Source organism: Ranitomeya variabilis, chromosome 1, assembly GCF_051348905.1.
Source record: "Ranitomeya variabilis isolate aRanVar5 chromosome 1, aRanVar5.hap1, whole genome shotgun sequence".
Taxonomy (NCBI): domain Eukaryota; kingdom Metazoa; phylum Chordata; class Amphibia; order Anura; family Dendrobatidae; genus Ranitomeya; species Ranitomeya variabilis.
This window is the reverse complement of record NC_135232.1, coordinates 46,525,672-46,549,725: the sequence shown is the minus strand read 5'-3', so window position 1 is coordinate 46,549,725 and position 24,054 is coordinate 46,525,672.

Sequence of the window (24,054 nt, the reverse complement as noted above, 5' to 3'; positions counted from 1 at the left end):
GAGAGGACTGACGAGGAGTCAGCAGGTGGAGCAGGAGCTCCCATAAGGTACCACTGACTGTTGGTGCTTGTGATAGTCTATGAACTGTGTGGTTTCCCACGGCAATTGAACGAAGTGAGGTTCAGCATGTTTAGAGACCGCGACCCCATGTCATGTGCGCTATATGACTAGGGGCATTGGTGAATTGATTCGGCGTACGGACACCCATGGTAACTGGACGAAGTGAGAGGTCCAGCATGTTTAGTGTCCGTGAGACAAAGCCATATATGAAGTGTTCTATGAAGTGTATAATATGAACTGTGCATAACCCGGTTTATGACACTTTAATAAACTGTATGGACTGTTTTGGTTGGAAAAATCGTGCCTGACTACATTAATCCTGTGCCAAGCGAGTGTCCCCAATACACTCAGTAAGTGAAACCTTACAATACATACATACTACATACATACAACATACTACATACATACTACATACATACAACATACATACTACATACATACAACATACTACATACATACTACATACAATGCATTCATACATTACATACAATACATACATAAAACATACAGTACATACAACATAGAGTACATACCATCACTTGTCACTTTGATCCCCGAAGCCAGTGTCACCTGTAAAAAATATTAAAATAATAAACAAACAATATACTCCCTGATCCGCAGATATCCAATAAAAACGAGTGTCCCACGATGATCTCCTGTGGAGAGCATCAGCTGATGCGACCGCTCTCCAGGGGCTCCAGGAATACAATGAAGGAAGATATCCTTCCGCACTGTATTCCTCCGCCACTGTAAAAAATAGTCCCTAGTCTCACTTGTGGCTCTGCTGTGTGAGAAAGTTCCCATGCAGCAATGCCATAAATTGAGATGCTGAACTCAGGTAACCACAGTGATACACTGCAGGAGCCATTGTCTCCTGTCAGTGTGTCACTGGAGGGCCTATAGAGCAGTGACATCACCCGATGTCACTGTTCTATAGGGGAGATCGTTGTGGGACCCTCGTTATTAATTGGACTGCGTCAGACAGGGAGTATACGGTTTATTATTTTACGTTTTTTGCAGGCGATCAAGTATGGCAAGTATGGTTAAATTAAGAATAATAAAATACTTTTTTTTTAACTCTTTCACTACTCTAGGATTAATAATGGATAGGCATCTTATTGACGCCTCTCCATTATTAACCGGGCTTACTGTCACCTTACAATAGCAAGGTGACATTAAAACCTTATTACCCCATATCCCACCACTACTTGGGAGTGGGAAGAGAGGGGCTAAGTGCCAGAATTGGCACATCTTACAGATGCGCCATTTCTGGGGCGGCTGCGGGCTGGTATTTGTAGCCGGGGGGCCAATATCTATGGCCCCTCTATAGGCTATGAATATCAGCCCACAGCTGTCTGCAGAGCCTTTCTGGCTATAAAATATAGGGGGACCCCACGTAATTTTTTTAATACCATGGAAGCCAGGCTGCTCCAGGTATATAGGGCATAGATAGCGGCATTCTAAGAGCTGTTACTGCGGTGGGGTCCGGCCAGCTTGCAGAGGCTGCGGACACTGCAGGGCCTGAGGGCATCATTGGGCCTGCGGCTGCGACCACCGCAGGGCCTGAGGGCATCATAGGACCTGCGGCTGCAACCGCCGCCAATTCTCCTCCCGGGTCAAACATGTCCCCTTCCTCCTTGCTAACCTTACAGGGCTGATGCCTTGCTACCGGAGTCTGTAGTGGTTCCTGCTGTATGCGGTCAGGCGCTCCTCCTGGTCCTCCTTCCGGGGCTCCGGCACGGCGTCTTCACTTGCGGCCCTGCTGCACGGCGTCTTCACTTGCGGCTCCTCTCGCAGCGCGCACCAGCTTCCTCTTTGTGCTCTTTTTTCGGCTCCACCCACAAAGGTACGCCTCATTCTTCCCCTCGCGCTCCATGTGGTGCAGCAATGGCAGCTTGCAAGCAAACTGTCACAGTCTCTGGCACACAGTACCTGGCGATGCAAGGGCACGAAATCCTGTTCATGATGCCAAAGTTGAGTTGCCAACCAGAGCAATGGGGATACTCATCCGGTCGCACTTAAAGGGGATGTCACGGTGGCTGCGACCTGGTCCATGGCCCTGGGCACTCAATTAAAAGGGAAAAGTTTTTAAAGGGGTTTTGTAATAAAGTTTGTATTTGTGATGCCACCTGTGGTTCTGTGTCAGAGGGGACCGACGCTGCTTAAAGGGGTCCTCTGGGGTGATGTTACTGCAGCATAGATGGTGATGCTTCCAACAGGTGAAGCAGGGTCCTCAGGGCTCCCAGTGGAGTGGACAAGGATGGTGGGTTGCCGGTAAATAAACGGAGGACACAGGGTTGCAGTCTTTACATCGTCTACTGATGGTAGCAGACCACAGTCCAGGATACCGGCAACAGGTATAGATGGAGTCCAGGCAGCATGAAGACAGGTGAAAACCCCCTTGGCAGGTCAGGTTGGGAGCCTTCCACTTTGCACTGGCTATTAGTCCCTTGCTGCATGAAGTGTCCTAACAAGGTCCTCGTTCTCTCCAGTCCTGGGACAGTCCCTGTATGGTAGGCAACTTGAGCGGTTCCTCTGGGGTCTCTTTATATGGTGACTCCGGGCTCTGGCATGCTGTTGTACCTCAGGTTTAATGGGGCAGGTTACTTCCAGCTCTCTGCCTTTCCGGTTCTGCTGTGGGACTTGCAGTTGCCCACAACCTCGGGCTCCCGAGGCCCGGCCTTTGGGCTTCAACTCTGAGGGGCTCAATCTCGTCAAGCTCCTAATGACTCCTCTGCTCTTTCCCTGTCTCTTGTCTGCATCAGACTGTCTGACCTCTCCTCCAGACCAGGATCTTTATTGAGGGAAGTTCCCCTAAAACCGGGTTTAGAGCTCCCCTTCTGGCCTGGATTCAGAATGTGTTGTGTGTAAGATTACCTGCCAAAGGGATCTCACTTGTCTCCAGGCATGGCACTACCCTTCCCGAGAGGAAGGCGGCACCACTGTGGTACCAGAACTCCTGGGATGTCACAAGAGCACAAAGCACAAACCTCACAAGATGAATGTACGTCTGGCAGTGGTCTGGGAGAAGCTGCTCAGTTAAGTAGGCATGACAATTACTTGGGATAGTGAACAGCTGAGACAGCCGACGCCTCCCAGTCACAGATTGGCTAGTTGAGCTGTCAATAAACACACCGACAGCTCAACACACCCCTGAACCAGACTGGATGGTCATGCTGTCAAAGTACTGAAGGCTTCATACGCCCCTGTACAAGATTGGACAGCTGAGCTGTCAATAACTGCATGCCAGACACGCTGTGACAAAACAATTCTTTCTTCTGTGACTAACATGATACAGCACACCATATTTCACCTTGGAATTTACTGTCGCTGATATTCAGCTGTTTGCAGAGGTGGTGCAGAGTTTAAAATATATATTTTTGCTGCTAATACTGAGCTTCTACTACACTATCTGAGCAACATGAATGGGAAAAAAAGAGGCCGTGGTGCAAGGGGAATTAGGCTTGGTGTTCAAGGTGTCCGTTGAGTAGGTGGTAAAGTTTATAGCTGAATGCAAATTCGCGCTGGTAAACCCAAAAGCTGCTAGGGCACTAGTTATATACCAACAAGTCAGTGAACCTGCTTACACAGTATACGTTGTCTGGTGGAGAGTGTTATTCAGGTACCAGAGTGTTATGATCCTAGTGGCAAGGATCGCAAGTAGGACTAGCTAAGTAACTAAACAGACTACAAACTCTGGGGAAGTGGTAACTGAATTGACCGCAACCTGATCCTATCCGCACACAACTATAGGCAGCCGTGGAACGTTACCTGAAAATCCTAGACGTATCTTCACGGCCTGAGAAACTGACTATTCCTGGAGGGAAAGTAAGTCCTCACTTGCCTCAGTGGAATGACCCCAAAGATATAGAATAGCCCCCCACAAATATTAACGGTGAGTTAAGGGGAAGGCACAAACGCAGAGATGAAATTAGATTTAGCAAATGAGGCCCGCTAACACTAGATAGCAGAAAATAGAAAGGGAACTGTGCGGTCAATTAAAAACCCTATTCAAAATATCCACGCAGAGATTGCTCGAGCCCCCGCACCAACTAACGGTGCGGGGGAAGCAACTCTGTACCCCAGAGCTAACCAGCAGCAAGAAATCACATATTAGCAAGCTGGACTAAACTCATCATACACAGAAATCATATTGCAGACTGATGAGCAAAAAAGAATTAAACAGAACTTAGCTTCTCCTGAAGAGACTGAAACCGAAGATAATCAGGAGTAATCAGAATAGCACTGAATACATTGACAGCCGGCAACAAGTGGAAGTGAAACAGAGCTAAATAGGAAACTCCCAAGTGAATAACGAGGCAGCTGATCAGCCACAGACCCGCAGGATAACAAACAAAGCCACCAGGGGGAGCCCAAAACAAAAGTCACACAATACCACCTGTGACCACAAGAGGGAGCCTGAAAACAGAGTTCACAACACCAGAGTCCGTGATATACCCAGTCTATACACAGAGCTGTAGGTGGCACTCTGTTGCTGTTAGCACCATAGGTATGAAAGTGCTGGTGACTAGGGTTGAGCTAAACGGGTCGTTCATTTTCAAAAGTCGCCGACTTTTGGCAAAGTCGGCGTCTCATGAAACCGAGCCGATCCCAGCGTTGCATCGGCCATGCGGTACGCGACTTTCGCGCCAAAGTCGCATTTCAATGACGCGAAAAGCACCATTTCTCAGCCAATGAAGGTGAACGCAGAGTGTGGGCAGCGTGATGACATAGGTCCTGGTCCCCACCATCTTAGAGAAGGGCATTGCAGTGATTGGCTTGCTGTCTGCGGCGTCACAGGGGCTATAAAGGGGCGTTCCCGCCGACCGCCATCTCACTGCTGCTGATCTGAGCTTAGGGAGAGGTTGCTGCCGCTTCATTAGAAGCAGGGAGAGCGTTAGGCAGGGTCCATTAACCACCAAACCGCTTGTGCTGTAGCGATTTCCACTGTCCAACACCACCTTCGGTGTGCAGGGACACTGGAAGCTACATTTTTTTTTTTTCTCTCAGCGCTGTAGCTCATTGGGCTTCCCTAGAAGGCTCCCTGATAGCTGTATTGCTGTGTGTACGCCACTGTGCAAACCAACTGCTTTTTTCAAAGCACATATCCTCTTGTTCCTTCCTTTCTGCACAGCTATCTTTTTTGTTTGTCCACACTTTTTATTTAATTTGTGCATCAGTCCACTCCTTATTGCTGCCTGCCATACCTGGCTGAGATTACTGCAGGGAGATAGTAATTGTAGGACAGTCCCTGTTTTTTTTTTTTTTTTTTTGTGGGAGATTAAGATTGGCATTTCTGTGTGTGCCATCTCTCTCAGTGGGCCATAGAAAGCCTATTTATTTTTTTGCTTGATTTGGGTTCTAAAATCTACCTGAAAAAAAATCACTACATCAATCAGTGGGAGATTAATATTGCCCTTTCTGCTTGTGTGCCACTCCTGACTCCTGTGTGTGCCATCTCTCACTCAGTGGGCCATAGAAAGCCTATTAATTTTTTTGCTTGATTTGGGTTTTAAATTCTACCTGAGAAAAAAACACTACATCAATCAGTGGGAGCAAAATATTGGCCTCAGTCAGGGCTTGTGTGCCACTCCTGACTCCTGTGTGTGCCATCTCTCTCAGTGGGCCATAGAAAGCCTATTTATTTTTTATTATTTGGTTTCTAAAGTCTCCCTGAAAAAGAAAAAAAAAAGAAAACAGTGGGAGATTAATATTGCCCTTTCTGCTTGTGTGCCACTCCTGACTCCTGTGTGTGCCATCTCTCACTCAGTGGGCCATAGAAAGCCTATTTATTTTTTATTATTTGGTTTCTAAAGTCTCCCTGTAAAAGAAAAAAATAAATAAAAACAGTGGGAGATTAATATTGACATTTGTGCTTGAGTGACAGTCCTGCCTGTGTGGCATCTCTGTGATTTGGTGCCACAGAAAACAGAGTGTGTAACATTGTGCCTGATTTTCCTTGTGGTCTCACCAACCTGTTAAGGGATATTGAAATCATACTGAAGTTGTAGCTCACCGTGTAAGTTGTTTGACAGCAACAAATAAAGTTACTTTGGTTAAGTTTTTAAAACAATGAGGAAGTCTGGTGCAAGAGGTCGTCGTGGCCGTGGGCGTTCATTGTCAGCTGGTAATGATGGTAGTGGTAGTGGAGCATCAGGTGGTCGTGGGGATACAAATATTCCACCTAAGTCTGGAGCTGTGGAGCCAGTTTCGTCGTCTGGCTACACAAGGCCTCGTACGCTCTCTTTTCTGGGAGTAGGAAAACCGCTTTTAAAGGCGGAGCAGCAACAGCAAGTTTTGGCTTACATTGCAGACTCAGCCTCTAGCTCTTTTGCCTCCTCTTCTGAAACTGGTAAATGTAAAAGCAACGCATCGCTTGTGGATGTTCACGGTCAGGGACAAGTCGCTTCCTTGTCCTCTTCAGCAAAAACTACAACAAGAGAGAAGGATGCAGCAGGCGACACAACGGGTTACTCCATGGAGCTCTTTACACATACCGTCCCTGGCTTAGAAAGTGAAACACTTAACAGGCCATGCCCATTACAAGTAGATTCTGACATGGAGTGCACTGATGCACAGCCACAGCCAGAGTACTATGCTGCTCCTTTGACTCAGACCACCACATTGCCCTCTCAGGGTACTGATCCACAATCAGACCCTGATGAGACTATGTTGCCCCGCCACGAACGCTATACCACCGACCGACACAGTGACACAGACGAAGTTGCACACGAGCTCGAAGAGGAGGTAATAGATGACCCAGTTGTTGACCCTGATTGGCAGCCATTGGGGGAACAGGGTGCAGGCGGCAGTAGTTCAGAAGCGGAGGTGGAGGAGGGGCCGCAGCAGGCATCAACATCGCAACAGGTTCCATCTGCCGGGACCGTATCTGGCCCAAAACGCGTGTCAAAGCCAAAACCTGTTGGAGGACAGCGTGGCCATCCGGTTAAAGCTCAGTCTGCAATCCCTGAAAAGGGATCCGATGCTAGGAAGAGTGCAGTCTGGCATTTTTTCAAACAACATCCAATTGATCAGCGCAAAGTCATCTGTCAAAAATGTTCAACTAGCTTAAGCAGAGGTCAGAATCTGAAAAGTCTAAATACTAGTTGCATGCATAGACACTTAACCACCATGCATTTTCAAGCCTGGACTAACTACCAAACGTCCCTTAAGGTTGTAGCACCCTCGGCCAATGAAGCTAGTCAGCAACGCAACATCCCTTCCGTCACTGTAAGGCCACCATTTTCCGCACCACCGGCAGTATCTGTGCAGGTTTCTTTGCCAGCCAAAAGCAGTCAGGGTCAGGGAATCACCAGTTTTGTAGGAGGAAATATTGCATCTAGGGCACCGGCGGAAACAATACCGTCTCCAACCGTCTCTCAGTCTGCCATGTACACCGGCACACCCGAAAGTTCCACGATCTCCAGCTCTCCAGTCCAGCTCACCCTACATGAGACTCTGGTTAGAAAAAGGAAGTACTTATCCTCGCATCCGCGTACACAGGGTTTTAACGCCCACATAGCTAGACTAATCTCGTTAGAGATGATGCCCTACTGGTTAGTTGAAAGCGAAGCTTTCAAAGCCCTGATGGAGTACGCTGAACCACGATACGAGCTACCCAGTCGACACTTTTTTTCCAGAAAAGCCATCCCAGCCCTGCACCAGCATGTTAAACAGCGCATCGTCCATGCACTCAGGCAATCTGTGAGTACAAAGGTGCACCTGACTACAGATGCATGGACCAGTAGGCATGGCCAGGGACGTTATGTGTCCATCACGGCACACTGGGTGAATGTGGTGGATGCAGGGTCCACAGGGGACATCAATTTCGGGACAGTTGTGCCTAGCCCACGGTCTAGGAAACAGTTGGCTGTAGGCGTTCGCACCCCCTCCTCCTCCTCCTCCTCATCCTCCTGCAGAAGCTACAGCTCTTCCACAGACCGCAGTCGGCCAACCACTCCATCGGCAGATGACACTGTTGCACACCAGTTGTCCCATTATGGGCCAGCTACTGGCAAGCGTCAGCAGGCTGTATTGGCTATGAAGTGTTTGGGCGACAACAGACACACCGCGGAAGTTCTGTCCGAGTTCTTGCAACAAGAAACGCAGTCGTGGCTGGGCACAGTAGATCTTGAGGCAGGCAAGGTAGTGAGTGATAACGGAAGGAATTTCATGGCTGCCATCTCCCTTTCCCAACTGAAACACATTCCTTGCCAGGCTCACACCTTAAACCTGGTGGTGCAGTGCTTATTGAAAACTTATCCTGGTTTCTCCGACCTGCTCCTCAAAGTGCGTGGACTTTGCTCACATATCCGACGTTCGCCTGTACACTCCAGCCGTATGCAGACCTATCAGTGGTCTTTGAACCTTCCCCAGCATCGCCTAATCATAGACGTTGCAACAAGGTGGAACTCAACACTGCACATGCTTCAGAGACCGTGCCAACAGAGGCGGGCTGTTATGTTTTTGTGGGAGGATACACATACACGGGCAGGCAGTAGGATGGCAGACATGGAGTTGTCAGGTGTGCAGTGGTCGAAGATACAAGACATGTGTCAAGTCCTTCAGTGTTTTGAGGAATGCACACGGCTGGTTAGTGCAGACAATGCCATAATAAGCATGAGCATCCCCCTAATGCGTCTGCTGATGCAAAGTTTGACGCACATAAAGGATCAGGCATCTGCACCAGAGGAAGAGGAAAGCCTTGATGACAGTCAGCCATTGTCTGGTCAGGGCAGTGTACAGGACGAGGTAGCGGGCGAAGAGGAGGTGGAGGACGAGGAGGATGATGGGGATGAGTATATTTTTAATGCGGAAGCTTTCCCGGGGGCACTGGAAATTGGTTGCGTGGCAAGGCCGGGTTCTGGTTTTTTGAGGGACACAAGTGACGTAGATTTGCCTGAAACTGCCCCTCAACCAATCACAACCGGAGATTTGACAACTGGAACTTTGGCCCACATGGCGGATTATGCCTTACGTATCCTAAAAAGGGACACACGCATTACGAAAATGATGAACGATGACGATTACTGGTTGGCCTGCCTCCTTGATCCACGCTATAAAGGCAAATTGCAAAATATTATGCCACATGAGAACTTGGAACTAATATTAGCAACCAAACAATCAACTCTTGTTGACCGTTTGCTTCAGGCATTCACAGCGCACGTGATCGTTCTCACACGAGCTCCAGGGGGCAGCAGACTAGGAGTGTTAGGGGTGCACACATCAGAAGTGGTGTTGGACAGAGGGGTTTTCTGACCAGGTTGTGGAGTGATTTTGCTATGACCGCAGACAGGACAGGTACTGCTGCATCAATTGAAAGTGACAGGCGACAACATTTGTCCAGTATGGTTACTAACTATTTTTCATCCCTTATCGATGTTATCCCTCAACCGTCATTCCCATTTGATTACTGGGCAACAAAATTAGACACCTGGCCAGAATTGGCAGAATATGAATTGCAGGAGCTTGCTTGCCCGGCAGCAAGTGTCCTATCAGAAAGAGTATTCAGTGCTGCAGGTTCAATATTAACCGAAAAAAGGACTCGTCTGGCTACCCAAAATGTTGACGATCTAACATTCATTAAAATGAACCACAACTGGATTTCGAAATCTTTTGCCCCACCTTGCCCGGCCGACACCTAGCTTTCCTATGAAAAGCTCTTGCCTGTGGACTACTGTGAATTACTTTTCTAATGTCTAATTTTCTGCAGCTGATTGTCCAGCATACGACATGTTTACACCTCCCTAAATGGCCAAACTCCCCACATGGGGCCGTGGTATCGCGACTTGGCGCAAGCACCCGTGAGACTGTTGTTTGTCTGAAGAGGTGGGTGTGCTCGCTTTTGGTCGACGGCATTGCTACTGGGTCCCTCATAGTACAATAAAGTGTCTCTGGCGGTGGTGGTGCGCACCCAACGTCAGACACACTGTTGTAACATGAGGGGCCCTGGGCCTGTACCGCCGGCCACAAGAGAGTTCACCCACCCCCAGGTCAAACATTGCTCTACCACTTCCACAGTTATCTCTCACACTTCCACCAATGTTTAGTCTATGCGATGACATCCTTCCATACCTGCCACTGACAATACCATTGTGTTGACATGTATGATGGTACTTAACATAGTCAGGGGCAGTGTCCTCTATTTACCACAGTAAATACTTTGCGCTAAATTAGTAGGTCTGAAACAACGCAGAGGATCCCACCCCTGAACCTAATGATTGCACCCTTTAGTGTTTTTGTTTTGTTTTAATGCGAGACATTCACATTTAATTGTTGTTTTTGACTACTAACTGGCAGACACTCATTACAATCGGCCTCCGTTGACCAGACCACTGCTGCCCGTGTACCCCTGGAACCAATTATAAAGTGCCTACAGCCAGCCCATTTTATTGCGTTAGGCCTTCAAAGCCTGTCTGCGGTCCCTCCTTCCACTAGGCCTCCACTGACCAGACCACTGCTGCCCGTGTACCCCTGGAACCAATTTTACAGTGCCTACAGCCAGCCCATTTTATTGCGTTAGGCCTTCGAAGCCTGTCTGCGGTCCCTACTTCCACTAGGCCTCCACTGAACGGACCTCTGCTGCCCGTGTACCCCTGGAACCAATTTTAAAGTGCCTACAGCCAGCCCATTTTATTGTGTTAGGCCTTCGAAGCCTGTCTGCGGTCCCTCCTTCCACTAGGCCTCCACTGACCAGACCACTGCTGCCCGTGTACCCCTGGAACCAATTTTACAGTGCCTACAGCCAGCCCATTTTATTGCGTTAGGCCTTCGAAGCCTGTCTGCGGTCCCTCCTTCCATTAGGCCTCCGTTGACCAGACCACTGCTGCCCGTGTACCCCTGGAACCAATTATAAAGTGCCTACAGCCAGCCCATTTTATTGCGTTAGGCCTTCGAAGCCTGTCTGCGGTCCCTCCTTCCACTAGGCCTCCACTGACCAGACCACTGCTGCCCGTGTACCCCTGGAACCAATTTTACAGTGCCTACAGCCAGCCCATTTTATTGTGTTAGGCCTTCGAAGCCTGTCTGCGGTCCCTACTTCCACTAGGCCTCCACTGACCAGACCACTGCTGCCCGTATACCCCTGGAACCAATTTTAAAGTGCCTACAGCCAGCCCATTTTATTGTGTTAGGCCTTCGAAGCCTGTCTGCGGTCCCTCCTTCCACTAGGCCTCCACTGACCAGACCACTGCTGCCCGTGTACCCCTGGAACCAATTTTACAGTGCCTACAGCCAGCCCATTTTATTGCGTTAGGCCTTCGAAGCCTGTCTGCGGTCCCTCCTTCCGCTAGGCCTCCACTGACCAGACCACTGCTGCCCGTGTACCCCTGGAACCAATTATAAAGTGCCTACAGCCAGCCCATTTTATTGCGTTAGGCCTTCGAAGCCTGTCTGCGGTCCCTCCTTCCACTAGGCCTCCACTGACCAGACCACTGCTGCCCGTGTACCCCTGGAACCAATTATAAAGTGCATAGAGCCTATTTTTTTATTTTATTTAATATTAATAAAGCCAGGATGGACTACGATGTACCACGCTATGAGCTACCCAGTTGACAATTCTTTTGCGAGAAAAGCCATCCCACCCCTCAACCAGCATGTTAAAGACCGCATTGTCCTTGCATTCTGTCAATCTGTGAGTCCAAAGGTACACCTGACAACAGACACATGGACCTGTAGGCATGGCCACGGAAGGTTACGTGTCCTTTGTGGCTCAATGGGTTAATGTATTGGATACATGGTCCACACAGGGGACAGCCTGCTAAGTCTGTCTGCAGTCCCTAATTCAAGTTGTCCTCAACTGAATAAAGCTGAGCTTCTACCTTCTGGCTCTGATTAACTGCTGTTTTTAAACAAATTGGTGGTTCCGGCCTACTAACGGTGTCTGCCCCTCCCTGGTGTTGTCCTCAACTGAATAAAGCTGAGCTTCTACCTTCTGGCTATCATTAAGTGCTGTGTTTTTAAAAATTGGTGGTTAGGGCCTACTAACGGTGTCTGCCCCTCCCTGGTGTTGTCCTCAACTGAATAAACCTGAGCTTCTACCTTCTGGCTCTGATTAACTGCTGTTTTTAAACAAATTGGTGGTTCCGGCCTACTAACGGTGTCTGCCCCTGCCTGGTGTTGTCCTCAACTGAATAAAGCTGAGCTTCTACCTTCTGGCTCTGATTAACTGCTGTTTTTAAACAAATTGGTGGTTCCGGCCTACTAACGGTGTCTGCCCCTGCCTGGTGTTGTCCTCAACTGAATAAAGCTGAGCTTCTACCTTCTGGCTCTGATTAACTGCTGTTTTTACAAAAAAATTGGTGGTTCCGGCCTACTAATGGTGTCTGCCCCTGCCTGGTGTTGTCCTCAACTGAATAAAGCTGAGCTTCTACCTTCTGGCTCTGATTAACTGCTGTTTTTAAACAAATTGGTGGTTCCGGCCTACTAACGGTGTCTGCCCCTGCCTGGTGTTGTCCTCAACTGAATAAAGCTGAGCTTCTACCTTCTGGCTATCATTAAGTGCTGTGTTTTTAAAAATTGGTGGTTAGGGCCTACTAACGGTGTCTGCCCCTGCCTGGTGTTGTCCTCAACTGAATAAAGCTGAGCTTCTACCTTCTGGCTCTGATTAACTGCTGTTTTTACAAAAAATTGGTGGTTCCGGCCTACTAACGGTGTCTGCCCCTGCCTGGTGTTGTCCTCAACTGAATAAAGCTGAGCTTCTACCTTCTGGCTCTGATTAACTGCTGTTTTTAAACAAATTGGTGGTTCCGGCCTATTAACGGTGTCTGCCCCTGCCTGGTGTTGTCCTCAACTGAATAAAGCTGAGCTTCTACCTTCTGGCTATCATTAAGTGCTGTGTTTTTAAAAATTGGTGGTTAGGGCCTACTAACGGTGTCTGCCCCTCCCTGGTGTTGTCCTCAACTGAATAAAGCTGAGCTTCTACCTTCTGGCTCTGATTAACTGCTGCTTTTACAAAAAATTGGTGGTTCCGGCCTACTAACGGTGTCTGCCCCTGCCTGGTGTTGTCCTCAACTGAATAAACCTGAGCTTCTACCTTCTGGCTCTGACTAACTGCTGTTTTTACAAAAAATTGGTGGTTCCGGCCTACTAACGGTGTCTGCCCCTGCCTGGTGTTGTCCTCTAGGAATGAAAAACAGGTGATCTGCTGCTTTTGGAGATTCTTGGAATAGCTGGATAATGTAACAGAAGTCTTCAATAGATCGTGATCCCGGAGAGCTGTTCCGGCCGGTAACAGCTACTACGAGTGTAGGAGTCCAGCAGGGGGCGTGGACGCACCGTCTAGGGCCAGCGACGCTGCAGTGTGTGAGTGGTGTGAGCGGCGCATACAGGACCTGTGTGACGTGTGAGTCAAGTGACCGCCCCACGTGGCTGTAAAGTTAGGTACGAATTGCGGTAAGGACCAGAAAAAACCAACGCGTTTCGAAAACAACTGTTTTCTTCCTCAGGGCTGGTCCTTGCCCGAGTTGAAGTTCCTTTTATAGCCTCCGCGATCACAACTTTCCTAATAGAAGCCAAACAGCTCGACTCCACAATTGAGTCCTCTAGGGGTCAGTGTGTCTAATAGAAAAATCCACTTGCTTTCGATCCTAGACATGGATTTTATATAGTTACCCCCTCTCCAATGTGGAGGTACTGTTTCAATGCTGAAAACCTCTATTGTTTGAACCATTCCTCCATGTTTTTCAATAAAATGTTTGGACAATGGGTGACCAGTAGTTTTGAGCGATACCGTCCGATACTTGAAAGTATCGGTATCGGAAAGTATCGGCCGATACCGGCAAAATATCGGATCAAATCTGATACCGATACCCGATACCAATACAAGTCAATGGGACTCAAGTATCGGACGGTATCCCTGATGGTTTCCAGGGTCTGAAGGAGAGGAAACTCTCCTTCAGGCCCTGGGAACCATATTAATGTGTAAAATAAAGAATTAAAATAAAAAATATTGCTATACTCACCTCACCGAGGGAACCGGCAGCGTTGTTTGCTTAAAATGCGCGCTTTTCCTTCCTTCCGTGACGTCACGGCTTCTGATTGGTCGCGTGCCGCCCATGTGGCCGCGACGCGACCAATCACAGCAAGCCGTGACGTAATTTTCAGGTCCTTCTAGGCATTCAGTATTTTAAAATTACGTTCCGGCTTTGTGATTGGTCGCGTCGCGGTCACATGGGCGACGCGACCAATCACAAGCCGTGACGTCACGGGAGGCAGGAGACGCGCGCATTTTAAAATGCGCGCGTGTCCAGCCTCCCGTGACGTCACGGCTTGTGATTGGTCGCGTCGCCCATGTGGCCGCGACGCAACCAATCACAGCAAGCCGTGACGTAATTTCAGGTCCTTCAGGATTTTAAAATTACGTTCTGGCTTGTGATTGGTCGCGTCGCGGTCACATGGGCGACGCGACCAATCACAAGCCGTGACGTCACGGGAGGCTGGACACGCGCGCATTTTAAAATGCGCGTGTCTCCTGCCTCCCGTGACGTCACGGCTTGTGATTGGTCGCGTCGCCCATGTGACCGCGACGCGACCAAACACAAAGCCGGGACGTAATTTTAAAATACTGAATGCCTAGAAGGACCTGAAAATTACGTCACGGCTTGCTGTGATTGGTCGCGTCGCGGTTTATTCACATAAACTGACTTTTGGGAATGTTAAGCAACCAAGTCGGGACATGGCAACTGTCTAGAGGGATAAAGCTATTTGTGTCTGTTTACCGCAACTGCTCAAGAATGGAAGACTTCAACTCTGAGGCTGATATTATGACAAAAAAGTTTTTACAAAAAGGGTACAAACAGGATATATTGGGGAGGTCCAAAGACAGTGTTCTCACGAAACTGCGTCTGGATTTGATTAATTGTACCGGAAAAAAGCAAGCAAAAAATGAATCCATCCCCATAATTACTCAGTATAACACTAATTCATATCTACTACAGAAAATAGTAAATAGACATTGGCACCTGTTAAAAGACAACAAGATTATCGGTGACAAAATATCTAATGGTCCCAGGTTCATATATAAGAAAGCTGTCAATCTGGGAAATATGGTTGCCCCCACAATTCAGAACAAACCTCCCCGTGCTCATAATTCCCTCTTTCACAACTCACTAAAAGGTTTTTTTCTGTGCCGTAAGTGTAGCATGTGTAAGCAAACCACGACACATAAAATTACCAGCGTAGACAAAGGGGATTCCAAGTATAAGATAAATGATTTTATCACCTGCTCCACAACAGGAGTAATCTATATTATCAAATGTCCATTCAAGAAAATGTATGTGGGGCGCACAAAGAGGCCACTAAGAGTCAGGATAAATGAGCACATACGAAATATCAAGAATAAGTTTACTGGTCACCCATTGTCCAAACATTTTATTGAAAAACATGGAGGAATGGTTCAAACAATAGAGGTTTTCGGCATTGAAACAGTACCTCCACATTGGAGAGGGGGTAACTATATAAAATCCATGTCTAGGATCGAAAGCAAGTGGATTTTTCTATTAGACACACTGACCCCTAGAGGACTCAATTGTGGAGTCGAGCTGTTTGGCTTCTATTAGGAAAGTTGTGATCGCGGAGGCTATAAAAGGAACTTCAACTCAGGCAAGGACCAGCCCTGAGGAAGAAAACAGTTGTTTTCGAAACGCGTTGGTTTTTTCTGGTCCTTACCGCAATTCGTACCTAACTTTACAGCCACGTGGGGCGGTCACTTGACTCACACGTCACACAGGTCCTGTATGCGCCGCTCACACCACTCACACACTGCAGCGTCGCTGGCCCTAGACGGTGCGTCCACGCCCCCTGCTGGACTCCTACACTCGTAGTAGCTGTTACCGGCCGGAACAGCTCTCAAGGATCACGATCTATTGAAGACTTCTGTTACATTATCCAGCTATTCCAAGAATCTCCAGAAGCAGCAGATCACCTGTTTTTCATTCCTAGAAGGTACTGACTTCTATTTGTTTTTACTTATTGAGAGCGTCACCAGCACTTTCATACCTATGGTGCTAACAGCAACAGAGTGCCACCTACAGCTCTGTGTATAGACTGGGTATATCACGGACTCTGGTACCTGAATAACACTCTCCACCAGACAACGTATACTGTGTAAGCAGGTTCACTGACTTATTGATATATAACTAGTGCCCTAGCAGCTTTTGGGTTTACCAGCGCGAATTTGCATTCAGCTATTATCTATTTTCTACAATCTTGTGGGGATTGTTTAATTCTGCAGCAGGTAATTATACCCTACACCTCCAGCGCCGCTTTCATTTTTTAGATATAGGTGGTAAAGTTTGTAAAACCACTAGTGAACCAACATCACATCCTATGCAAAAACATCTAACAATTTCTGTTACTGGATGCTACACCACTACCTTTCTTTGGCAGACGCACAGCGGTACGTCTTGTTGATGAGGCCCAGAAAGAGCATGTGCTCGAGTGGATGGCAAACGCAGCTTCAAGTGGCCTCTACTCCTCTTTCTTCTCCTCAACATCACACCCAGTACAGTCCACAGAGGTGGCACCCAAATTCCCCTTGCTTCTCCCTGCGTCTCAACTCTCCAACTGTACACTTGACTGTACAGCTCCACAGATGGGTCAGTCTGAAGAGCTGTTCAAACATTCCATGAAGTGGTCATCAGAAGTATACTCAAAAGCTTCACAGAGTAAAGAGGAGGAAATCTGCACTGATATCCAAAATATTTTTAGCTTGGATCCGGGGCAAGATGAAGTAGGGTCCAAACAGCAGACATTAACCCCAGGGGTGATACTGATGAGACTCAGATATCTGAGGCTCACGCGGACTGTACTGTGCTGGCAGGGCAGAAAGAGGAGGAGGATGACCCCAAGTGCGAGGAATGTGATAACACAGAGGATGATGACGATGGGGTGTGAGATCCTGGTTGGCATCAACATAGCGGCACATAGCTGATTTGGTCATCTGAGGAGGAAGACAAGGAGGTTATGTTGTCCGTACATCGCAGACATGTAGTGATGCAGCCATGACAAGTAATCCATCCTCAGCCACAACTGTGTCTGTGACAAGTAGCATCCGTGGGTCTGCAGCTCGCAGGGGTGGCAAAAGTGGCTTAGCCTGGGCCTTTTTTGACACTGCAAAGGATGAGCTAACTCACGTAATGTGCTAACTTTGCTGAAAAAAAACTGAGTAGATGCAAAAGAGCAATAACTTGACTACTCGATCTTTCTGCAGCTTTCGACACTGTTGACCACCCTCTCTTACTCTCTAGGCTCCAGTCACTTGGCATTAAGGACACTGCTCTCATGGTTCTCCTATCTTTCTGACCGCTCCTTCAGTGTTCTGTTCTTTGGCTCCACTTCATCTCCTCTTCATCTCACTGTCGGGGTACCCAAGGGCTCAGTCCTTGGCCCCCTTCTCTTCTCCCTCTATACGGCCCCAATTGGACAGACCATCAGCAGATTTGGCTTTCAGTACCATCTTTATGCTGATGACACACAACTATAGACTTCATCCCCTGGCCTTACTCCTGCTGTACTACAGAACACCACTGACTGTCTGTCCGCAGTCTTGGACATCATGTCTGCTCTTTATCTGAAACTCAACCTCTCCAAAACTGAACTTCTTCTGCTCCCACCATCTACTAACCTCCCTAAACCTGACGTTTCCCTCTCCGTGGGTGGCACCATAATAACACCCCGGCAGCAGGCGCGCTGTCTGGGTGTTATGTTTGACTCCGATCTCTCCTTCACATCCCATATACAATCTCTTGCCCGCTCATGCCGCTTACACCTAAACAACATCTCTAGAATCCACCCTTTTCTCACTATAGAAACAACATAAGCCTTCACTGTCACCCTGATCCACTCCCACCTGGACTACTGCAACGCTCTATTAATTGGCCTCCCCCTCACTCGACTTTCCCCTCTCCAGTCTATCCTTAATGCAGCAGCCAGGGTTGTCCATCTGGCTAATCGTTACTCAAACGCGTCCGCTCTTCGCCAGTCATTACACTGGCTGCCCATTCATAACAGGATACAATTCAAAGTACTTGTTCTCACCCACAAAGCTCTTCACAGTGCGGCACCCCCTTACATCTCCTCCCTCATTTCTGTCTATCGGCCCAACCGACCTCTGCAAATGACCGACTAACCTCTGCACTAATCCGTACCTCCCACTCCCGACTCCAAGACTTCTCCCATGCTGCACCAATCCTCTGGAATGCTCTACCCCAAGAAATTAGGACCATCCGCAATCTGCATAGTTTTAGGCGCTCCCTCAAAACACATTTGTTCAGAGCGGCCTATCATGTTCCCTAATCAGTTATTTTGTTTGTGTGTAGCCCATTCACTACTTCCATCTATCCCCCACTCCCTGAAGATGGCTGGGCTGGACCATCATTGTAAATACATCATTGTAAATACACACCTGTACTTTGTATCTCCCACACCTTATTGTAGATTGTAAGCTCTCACGAGCAGGGTCGTCTTGTGTTGCTTTAATTATTGTATTGTTAACATTGTTACTTATGACTGTTGTGTTTGAAGCTGTTAAACTGTAAAGCGCTGCGGAATATGCTGGCGCTATATAAATAAAGATTATTATTATTACTACTACATGTATGTACCTTCACATTCGCAATCAACATGCATTACTCTGGGAATCACACTGCGCTAAAATGCAGATCAGCCGCCCCATCAATCGCATCTGCAGCTTCTTCCTTCTCCTCTGTTACTGTGCCAAATATTAAGATTCAGATCTTCGACCACAGAACCTCGGGTTCTTTACCCGGTCCAGTCACGCTGACTGAGAGCCCGCCATCAGCTATAACGGAAGCGGACATGCTTGCTGTTTTTGACTGATGATCTCAGAGAACGAGCACACCACAACATTCTCAATCCACCATAACATCTACACCTGCACCTCTCTCACGGTCAAGCAGTTTGTCCAGTTCACCGTACTGCGCCCTCTCTCAGCACTGCAGCCAGCCCATGGTTCTGCAGTTGTGGTCACATAAAAGATTGCTTCCTTCTATGCATGACAAAGCTAAGAGGTTAAACTCCACCATCTCATCATGCCCGGCAGCCAGCATTCTCTCAGAAAGTGTCTTTAGTGCTGCTGGTGGTGTCCTGACGCATACAAGATTTCTCTCGCGTATCACCCCTACTCTGGAACCCTCTACCACAACACATCAGACTCTCGCCCACCATCGAAACCTTCAAAAAGAATCTGAAGACCCACCTCTTCCGACAAGCCTACAACCTGCAGTAACCACCGATCGACCAAACCGCTGCATGACCAGCTCTACCCTCACCTACTGTATTCTCACCCATCCCTTGTAGATTGTGAGCCTTCGCGGGCAGGGTCCTCTCTCCTACTGTACCAGTTATGACTTGTATTGTTCAAGATTATTGTACTTGTTATTATGTATACCCCTCCTCACTTGTAAAGCGCCATGGAATAAATGGCGCTATAACAATAAATAATAATAATAATAATAAGTGCAGCCGACTGTCCCCTGAAAGTGTAGACCGCCTGAATGAATGAATGCCAAGATGAACAAGTCATGGATCTCTAAGGACTTTTGCACCCCTATTGAAGACTAGGTGATATTGCGTTTTTTAGTGTGATGCACTAATGTAACGTAACTGCACTCTGTGATATCTTTAGTGTGGCTTCTGTCCCTGCTATGGCTGCTGATGTTAACATAAATTTGCGGAAATGTGAACAGCCAAGGGTTTGTCTACATCTGCTGGGTAGGCTGTAGTGGAAGATGTGTCGGTCCCAATTATACAATTTCTATTCTCGTGACAGTTATTCCACTTCAGTGGTGTCAGGCCCTGATTTTTTGGGGTGTCCATCTGCTGGATTGGGTGTAGTGGAAGATCTCTCAGTTCGTATTATACTATTTCTACTGTGTTGAAATTGATGCCATTTTTGTGGTGTCTGACAGTAATTTTTGGAAATGCGAACACTCCTTGTTGGGTGTCCATCAGCTGGATTTAGTGTAGTGGAAGACCTGTCGGTCCCTATTATACTATGTATACTGTGGTGAAATTGATGCCACTTTTGTGGAGTCTGCCAGCAATTTTTGGAAATGTGAACACTCCTGGTTGGGTGTCCATCTGCTGGATTGGGTGTAGTGGAAGACCTGTCGTTCCCTATTATATTATCTATACTGTGGTGAAATTAATGCCACTTTGATATTGTCTGCCAATAATTTTTTGAAATATGAACACTCCTGGTTGGATCTCCTTCATGTGTGTTGCCTGTAGCAGTAGGCCTCTGAGATCGTAAGGCCTCCAATATCTTGGAGTCAACTGCCTGTGTTACTATCCTTACATTTTTCTGACAGTGGTAGTCTAGAAAACTGTTATTTGTGCCACATGTGTATGGCTCAGCATGAAAGCAGGTAGAGGTGTTGCATGTGGTATCAGGGCTCCCAACAAAGGAAGCCTATACCGAACCCTCACCCATCTGGTCTTACTGTGACGTTCAATTGAAAGCTGTAAATGCTGTCTCAGACCCCGATACCTCATGAATGCTGATTGCTGCAGTGCCATGCTACAATTTGTACTGTGGGTGAATTGAGGCCACTTTCTTGGTGTCTGTCCCTCATTTGATGTGTTTTAGCAGCATGTGGGGCCATTATAAGGTGTTGTCCATTCGTTTGTATTTGCCTCCCACTGAGATGAATGGTGTTCGGTTATGTTCGGCTAATATTCAACTAATTAATCGGCGAATATTGCAAATTCGGTGAACGTAATCTGAACCTAACACTGAAATATTTGCTCATCTCTAGTAAAGGGCCAATAACTGTATGTGGGGTTCTTTACAAAACAGACATAATCAGGTTTGGACTAGCCCACAGGAGAACTGGAGAATCCTCTGGTGGGCCGCTGTGCAGAAATGGGCCACCACCCTCTTATATGAGCTGTACTTGGCACAATATACTATATACACCATATACGGAAAAAGGCAACATCTTATTCATGTAACAATGAACTCAGTTAATTGCTATGGAATTTTGTGAATGAGAATAAAGTCATATTTGCATGTAGCTGAAAAGTGGGGCCCTGAAGTTAATGTTACTGGTGGGTCCTTGGCACCGTAGTCTGACACTGGAAGTAAGGCAATAATATTTTTTTAAAAAACTGGAAAAGTGACAGAAAAACCTTTCCAACTTCCAGGTTATATCTAATCTAAGAGCTCAGCTGTTACATTATGTGACTACCTGCAGAGTTCAAATAACCAGTAAACAGATATGCACATATTTAATACTCACACAAGGTAAAGAGAAGCAAGGTTTTCCTCTGAAAAAAATCCCAAGGCTGTTAAAGATCTTCAGCCTCAAGCAGCAACTTAGATCATATGACCCATCCCATGAAGAAGTCTTTGTGTAATTCTCCCATCCCTCCATTAGAATTTCATTAGAAAGTTACATGCATAACAGTCAAAGTCATCAGTTGTCTGCTGACTCACAAATCTCCATCTTTTAAGGACACGGCACCTTAACTGGACAATATGTTTAGGTTCCAAATCCAAGATGCAAGAAACTGTCCTTTCCTATCTTACAGTAGCATTGCACCCGGTTCCCCTTTCTGTCCATCATCGAAGTCTCCACATTTTTCACTTCTGTTGACTTGGGGTGGAGATCTTCTGCCTCCTTGTAGAAGGCAAGAAACTAGTTGGAAAGCTCTTCAAGAATTTCTCCATAGAAATATTAGCTGCTCTCGACGGAATAAATTATGATCAATTGTATTCATTGGGGATCTATATACCATCCTACATTTTTAGCACAAAACTGAAAATGATGACTATTGTAGTATCTGTTACCTAGACTGGTTGTCCCCATGTAAATTTCTACATGTTAAGGGAATTTATTTATTATTTTACTCACTTATATAGCGATATTAATTCCACAGTGCTTTAAAAACATTATTGGCACTGTCCCCAATGGGGCTCACAATCTAGAAACCCTATCGGTATGCGTTTGGAATGTGGGAGGAAACCCAAGGAAACACGGGGACAACACGCAAACTCCTTGTAGATGTTGTTCTTGATGGGATTTGAACCCAGGCCCCCAGTGCTGCAAGGCTGCAGTGCTAACCACTAAGACACCGTGCTGCCCTAGATCTTTCAAATGATAAATTTGTCCCAAACCACATGTAGTATGAATCGAAGGCTGGCTGCAGCCCGGTATGTCTTTCACTAAAGTTTCAGATGAAACAGTTTAAATATCTCCCCAGAGACCACAGGGAGAAACGTGATTAGTCCAGTGCCGCAGGCTTCTTCCCACACCGTTCCAAGTGATTTACAGGTCTCCCATGTGTGTACATAGAGAGACCTGTCAATCAAGCAGAGTGCTTCGAGGAGAAGCTGGCCAGGGCAGCACTGGGCTAGTGTAATCTCTGCCAATGGTACGCGGCCATCTCCTCCAAACTAATCTGTTTTCTAAAGATGTTAAAAACATACCTGGCTTTAATCGTGTTCCCTATAAGTTATAGTAATGATATAATTATTTGGGTATATGACTGTCATAGAAGGGAGGATCCTCCACTCAAGACCTCTCTGGAGACATGGAAAGCTGATAACAAGCTCTCGTTTGGGTGGACTCAGTGGCTAACTCACTGTATTTTGTTGATTACCATGCTCATTTCCATATTAAAAAGATTGTTTGTGATGAGACACCTTTAACCTGAGGTCTTCTTCTGCGGCCTTCTCAGACACCCAAGGCCAAGATATGACTGTTCTAAAGTTGTATAAATTGACTGAAACTTTATAATTTTACTTTTATCAACTCAATGTTCTATTGTTTTTTCTTATTAAATTACATTTAAAGATTATATTAAAAGCAACTTTCATTGTACAGCTGAAAGTTGTTAAATGTGCGGGGGGTATCCTCTTTATTTATATGCTCTGTTGGAGATTATGAAGGTAAACGAGAATGTCGCTCACCTGGATGCCTCAACTAAAGCAGAGGTCCTGTTAAAAGAATGTCTTTCGCTCTCGATGGCCATAAGTGTTGTTTGAATTGGTACCATGTAATGTTTCTTTTCACCCCAAAATTTCTTTATGTATGTGCAAAATGATTTGTCAGATTATGGTGCGGCACATCATACTGTAAAGAGGTGATATATATATATATATATATATATATATATATATATATATATATATATATATACATATATATATATATACACTCACTGGCCACTTTATTAGGTACACCTGTCCAACTTCTTGTTAACACTTAATTTCTAATCAGCCAATCACATGGCGGCAACTCAGTGCATTTAGGCATGTAGACATGGTCAAGACAATCTCCTGCAGTTCAAACCGAGCATCAGTATGGGGAAGAAAGGTGATTTGAGTGCCTTTGAACGTGGCATGGTTGTTGGTGCCAGAAGGGCTGGTCTGAGTATTTCAGAAACTGCTGATCTACTGGGATTTTCACGCACAACCATCTCTAGGGTTTACAGAGAATGGTCCGAAAAAGAAAAAAAATCCAGTGAGCGGCAGTTCTGTGGGCGGAAATGCCTTGTTGATGCCAGAGGTCAGAGGAGAATGGGCAGACTGGTTCGAGCTGATAGAAAGGCAACAGTGACTCAAATCGCCACCCGTTACAACCAAGGTAGGCCTAAGAGCATCTCTGAACGCACAGTGCGTCGAACTTTGAGGCAGATGGGCTACAGCAGCAGAAGACCACACCGGGTACCACTCCTTTCAGCTAAGAACAGGAAACTGAGGCTACAATTTGTACAAGCTCATCGAAATTGGACAGTAGAAGATTGGAAAAACGTTGCTTGGTCTGATGAGTCTCGATTTCTGCTGCGACATTCGGATGGTAGGGTCAGAATTTGGCGTAAACAACATGAAAGCATGGATCCATCCTGCCTTGTATGGAGCATCTTTGGGATGTGCAGCCGACAAATCTGCGGCAACTGTGTGATGCCATCATGTCAATATGGACCAAAATCTCTGAGGAATGCTTCCAGCACCTTGGTGAATCTATGCCA